Here is a 6,249-nt window from a genome sequence, read left to right on the forward strand (position 1 = left end):
CGCTCCGCCCTCCCCGGGGACGGTGTGCGCCGCTGCCGTGAGCCCCGCAGCCGCCCCGCGCCAGCCTCGGCGCCGTGCAGCCTTTGTGGGCCCGGTGGGATGCAGTTCCGCGGCTCCGGCCCTAGGCGGGCGGCGGGAAGCGGGGCGGTGCCGCGGCGAGGGAAGAGGGAGCCGCTCCCCGTTCTCGGGTCGGAGGTTTGCGTTGGCTCCTTTCGGGGTTCAGCCAGACGGCAGCGGACCCGGGACTGCGTGGTAGCAACTCCTGAAATGGTACTTTCCCGAGTCCGAGTCTCGGGGTGCCCCGAGATCTCCCGCGCCGCCGAGTGTTGGGCCTCCGGGGTCGGGCTCTGCGGCGCGGTCTGCAGCCCTGGTCGCCCAAGAAGACGCGGGACTTTTTTTCCTGCCCTCTCGTAGTAGTGCTGGAAATGCCGGGCTGGAATGTGTTTCTGGTGTAGTTTAGATCTTGTGTCTGATGCCCTGTATTTAAAAATCACGGTTGGTTTCGTGTTTAGCTGATTTTACAGAGACACGAGGCTGGGTTTGATTAAATAATCGCGGCCTGAGAACTTTTTAATAAAAACACCAACTTGGAATGTTCATTTCTACAGATTGTGCGAATATTTCCACGGGTAAAAGAAATCTAATAAAACACTTCTGATGGAATGCTTTAAAACCTTCGTATTGATCCTGCTTAAACCTTTATGACTGAGGGAAAAGGGCTACGTTTTAAGTAAAAATATAGTTAATATTCGTATGAACGACTTTTAGATTATTTTAGTTTCCACACTATGGCTAGGGCTGTATTTATGATGCTAGATAAGATGCTGTGAGAAAAGCAGCTACATACAGATGCAGGGTGGGAAGGGAACGAGGAGAAAGATTGTGTTCGTAAAATGCAACCAAGTATGAGGATGGATGTGAGAGAGCATGTCAGAGAGCGTTCACGTTGTTTCCCAGGAGGTGAGAAACTTCAGGTACAGGCAAATTCACAAGAAAGGCTTCATCACTGTTAAAAAATGTGTCAATTCCTACCTACAGAGAAATAAAAATAGCAATCAGAATTAGTTGTGGATTAAAAGTCTGCCTAAACTAGGTAGTAATAGTAACGGTTTTGCAAAATGCTTTTTGTTTTATGATTACTTATATTTTTTTGAAAACTGTTTTTGCTTCCACTAGGCTAATCCTTCCAGTGGTTTTGTTGTTGTTGTTGTTTGTTTTTGTTTTGTTTTTTTGGTCAGGCTGGCAGAGTTTTGTTCACATGTACTGTATATAAGTTTGATTTTGTTTATTTGCTGCTAGGCAAAGGATTGCATAAGCCTTAATTTAGATGAGAATGGCCTAAATCAGGATATCTTTGGGAAGGCCCTTATTGAGATTAGCCAGAGGGATTCTGGCCAAATCCCTGATCAAGTTGCTTGGCACAGAACTATTGATTGGCGAATCTTTAGTGTTGCTTGGTGTTGACTAAATTAATCTTACACCTGTTTAAAAAGAAAAAAGACCCACCTCTGCACTCAAGGGTCACTTCCTCTCTTAAATCCAAGACAAGTTCTAGTGTGTTGGCGCTCATATGTGGGAATCAAAAGAAGTGTTTGTGCTGAAGTCATGTGTCCACTACACAGTGGAAGATGAGGCTTCTCAGAGCCAGAACTTGAGTTTTCCACATCTGAAGGGAAGGCCAGATTGTCCATTTTAAAAAACTACAACCCCAAACTGAGGAAGAGGAGAGGAAGAGGCTTGCTTAGTTTTTTAAAACTAGGGTCTCGGTCTTTATAGTTCAGGTAGCCTTGAACCTGCAGCAGTTCTTTTCCTACCCCAGCCTCACAGTGCTGAATTACTGGTGTGCACCACTACACCTGACCTTTTGGGGGTATTTCTGAAGGCTGGTACGGGGAATTGGGAGACACAGTTTGGTATGCTGTGTCATAACTGTTTAATCAACCAGGTCCTTCTTTTGTGTAAGCAGTTTGTTACCACGCATAGCAGGGCGGTCTTCATAGTGTGGGCATGTACCCTGGTTGTGTGGAATATGGCTAGTGTTGTTGAAGAGTGAATTATTTTATTTAATTTTAATTAAAATTTAATAGAAGCTTACATTTTAAAATAGTGATTGGAAAGCCTTTATTTATTTTTGGCAGAATCAGGGATTGAACTCAGGCCCTTTGCGCTTGCCAGGCAAGTGCTTATTCCACTGAGCTATCTCCCCGACCCCTTGGAAAGCTTTTAACCTGAAAACAACTTGTGTTGTGAATTTGTTTTGTACTGTAGGTTGAATCGGGAGCACTGAGCTACCCTCCCCCCTCCTTTTTCCAAATTGTGTTTTGAAAAGCTCTTGCTAACAAGAACCCAGAACAGCCTTGAACTTAGGATCATCCCTCAGCCTCCTGAATAAGTGGGGTTCTAGGACTGCACCATCTAGCCTGTTGCTAATCAACATTTTTAGCTGTCCAGTTTATGAAATCTAAATGCAAACCACCATGTATTTCTCTTTATAATATACCTTCTAAATTGCGGTGTAGTTGGGCGTGGTGCTGCACACATAGAGGTCCAGCACTCAGGAAGCTGAGGCAAGAGGGTCACATCTTAAAAAAAAAAAAAAAATGTAAACTGTAATGCACTGTAAGGTGTAGAATATACAACAGATTTTGAAGATAGTGTGGGAAAATTAAAATATCTCAATTTTATGTTGATTACATTGAAACGAGGGTTTTGGACATTGGCTAAATAAGATATATTGATATTAATTTCACTTTTTAAAACTAGTGCTGCATATGTGGCTTGCATGTTTCTTTTTGTTTAGCTTAGCTTGTTCTAAGTAGGTGCTTTAGACCACTGAGCCATCTCGCCAGCCCCTGCATGTTTCTTTTTAATGCTGGCTACAGTCTTGCTTGTTGGTCCTATATATATTGTTAGCATGATTTTTGAGTATCTTACTCCATTTGCCCCAGTAATACCTTGCTTGAACTTGGTCCGGTATGATCTTGTTTTTTGTTAGGACAGTTTTGAATATATTCTTTCCTGTTACTTTTTCCGTTAAGAGTTTATTTATTGGGGCCGGGAAGATGGCTCAGTGGAATAAGCGCTTCCCTGCCAAGCACAAGGGCCTGAGTTCAATCCCCGGTTCTGCAAAAAAAAAAAAAAAAAAAAAAGTTTATTTATTTAAACTTTTGTTGTGTTTTTGTTTTTTTGGACACAGCATCTCGGGCAGTTCAGGCTGGCCTTGAATTCACTATATGGCCCACGTTGGCCTCAAACTTTCTGCAATCCTCCTACCTCAAATTTGAGTGCTAGGTTGATAGGTGTGTGCCACCGCACCCAGCACATTTTTAGAAATGACTTTATATAAAAAATGCAGAACTTATAGAAACAACTTGCACGCCATTGTCCATATTTACCGCTGATACCTCCCATGTGCAGAGTGTGCTTTCACGGGCTGGGTGGTGTGTAGCTCAGTGGTGGAGAGCCCTTTGACTTGTGGCTGTGGGTTCACTACTTAGCCCTTAAAAGCTTTTTTTTAAGCGCATTTTTGCTGAACTATTTGAAAATAAGTTGCATACACTATCCCCTTTCCTTCTGAAATGCTTAGTGTGTATTTCCTAAGAACCAAGGACATTCTCTTACATAACTTCAGTAACAGTTCGCAATTAGAGGAAAGTTAATATACTTGAAAAAGTCTTCAGACTGTACATAGTGTTTTGTCAGCTCACGTAGTAGTGTCCTGTAAAAGCATTTGAAATACGGTTATTTTGAAAACCAAAGGAATTTTTTAATTCATGGCAGTAATATGTGAAATGTTTTTAGGAATAAACATCAGATTTTTTTTTTTTCATACTGGGAATCAAACTCAGGACCTCACAGTGGCCAGGCAGGCACTGTGCCACTGAGCTATGCCTCCACCCTAAAAATGAAATTTTTTAACTTATCTGGTATTATTTTGGTTTTGGATAAGTCAAAACATAACTTTTCAAAATTCTTTACATTATTCGCCCTTACTGAATTCTCAGGATTTCCCATTTTGTTTTTACTCCTTGTGCCAAAGTACAGATATTTAGTTAAAAATAACGTGGCTTCTTTCCTGCAGGGAAACCTCGCTGGACGTTTGGTGTTTGTGCCCTAGTCAGTGCTGGCGAGCCCGAGGCACACTGCCGCAGCAAGCTCTTACCGTGCAAAGCTCTAAAAGGTCCCCCGTCACTGCCCTGCGTGTATCATGTGCAAACATTTTACTAAAGCGGCTCCCATGATACATCAAAACTGCTACCTAACAATTCTTTTGAATTGTCCTAAAATAAATGAGTGAACGAATACTCTGACCAGAAGTGGAAGCAGGCCTTTGTACAGCAGCTGTGCTTGCTGTGGAAGGTCGGCGGAGCGGGTTCTAAATTGCCTGGGATTCAATTTCAGTGATTTGTTTTTTAGTGGGATAAACTAGATTACCTTGAAGCTTAATTAAATTTAGTATACTGTACCTTGATTTATGGTCCAAGATGGAGTGCACACCATGTAGGTGCTTTCAGACAGAAATGGGTTCCAGTCCCTTGCATCAGGCACAGCTAATAATTACTTTTTGCTCAGGGAATTTTTCTTGCATAAACATCATGAAGTATTTTATTATGGGGGGGCAGTGTTGTGCAAGGGATTGAACCTAGGCCCTTGTGTCTGCCAGGTAAACTCTCAACCATTGAGCTACACCTCCATTCCAAAGCATTTATTTTTTTAATTAACTCTTAAAACATAGCAGTAATCTGTTTTAAAAGTAGGGTTAAAAAAGCAAGCTGAGGGGGCCCGGCCATAGCTCAGTTCTTTAAGTGGCTGCTTCCACAGGAACAAGCTTGGCAAAGCACAGGGACCGCGGTTCAATCCCCCAGCACCACATGCCAGCCAGCCGCGCCCCCTGGTGGGCTGAGCTGGCCACACACACACACAATAAATAAATGTTAGAAAAAATAATAATTTAAAAAAGCTAGCTGACTTTTTTTTTTTTTTTTTTTTTTTTTTTTTTTTTTTTTTTTGTATTTTAGGGAAGGGTCTAATAGCGTGTTCAGTTTCTCACTAGTAGAATGATCGGACTCATAGTGATCTGCCTGTTTACAGCCTCCCAAGAGCTGACATTATGGGTGTGCGCCATCACACCCAGTCTCAATTGCTGGTGCCCCGGGAGGCCCTGCCTTGAACCCCCAGTCCCTGCTTGCAGGCACTTTAATCCCTGAGCTATTTGGCTGTCCTTTCATTTCTTATTCATTTGACTTGTGCTGACTCCTGTTACACGTTTCTATGGTAGTTCTGAACAACTCAACAGTAAAAAACAAACCTGGACAATTGTTTTTACTCTACAAAATGCTCTTGCCTGTGATTACCCGTCCCTGCGTTCAGAGAGCCTCAGCCGGGACCTCTAGGATGCCAAGTTTCAAAGGCACCCCAGTGCACTCTACTGTGCACAGAATTCCAGCAAACCCACCAGAGCACTGTAACTGCTGAAGCCCTTAGCAGTCTAATGAAGTAGGGTGTTCTTACGCACACCTAAAGAGAGGTGAGTGGTCTGTGGAGCCCAGGTGAAAGTCACAGAGCTCACAGGGTGTAAATCTGTTGAGTCTTCTGTGTCAGTGTTTCAGTGTTTCCCCTTTGATTGTAGATTTCTTTTTATTCATCTGTCTTTTCCACTAATAAAAACCTGGCAAGCACAGTTCCTGAGCTCGATCCCTGGTACCCAAAAAAAAAAAAAAAATTAAAAACCTGATAGGAATGTTTTCTTTAATTTTAACATTTATTGTGTGTGTGTGTGTGTGTGTGTGTGTGTGTGTGTGGCCAGTTCAGCCCACCAGGGGGCGCGGCTGGCTGGCATGTGGTGCTGGAGGATTGAACCGCGGGCCCTGTGCTTTGCCAAGCTTGTTCCAAGTAGGTGCTTTAGACCACTGAGCCATCTCTCCAGCCCGGAATGTTTTCTTTAAAAGTAACTAATTGCTTACAGGTTGTAAGTTAGAACCAATGTATACCGAACCTAACAGTGATTCTCTGGAGCATGTCATTTCAAGAAGGTTGCCCTTTTACATTTTCCACGAGTTACATTTTTTAAGTTGCTATATCTTTTTTTGTTTGTTTGTTTGTTTTATTTGGGTTTTGTTTTTCAGTTTTTTTTTCCATAATTTTATTGAGAAAGAAATAGCAATGAGACAATTTCAAACCAAATTGGTAGGACAGTTTCAATAATTAACACATTGCATACATTCTTCCTAGTGGTTAATTGCTGTACAA

At 42.5% G+C, this 6,249-nt stretch overlaps 1 protein-coding gene across 4 annotated transcripts in view; it reads left to right on the forward strand.

The window, feature by feature from the left end:
* Aplp2 (amyloid beta precursor like protein 2) overlaps positions 1 to 6,249 on the forward strand; it is a 65,491-nt gene that overhangs the window by 556 nt on the left and 58,686 nt on the right. The window lies entirely within an intron of this gene.

The sequence above is a fragment of the Octodon degus genome, unplaced genomic scaffold (genome assembly GCF_000260255.1).
Source record: "Octodon degus isolate 3935 unplaced genomic scaffold, OctDeg1.0 scaffold00136, whole genome shotgun sequence".
Lineage (NCBI taxonomy): Eukaryota > Metazoa > Chordata > Mammalia > Rodentia > Octodontidae > Octodon > Octodon degus.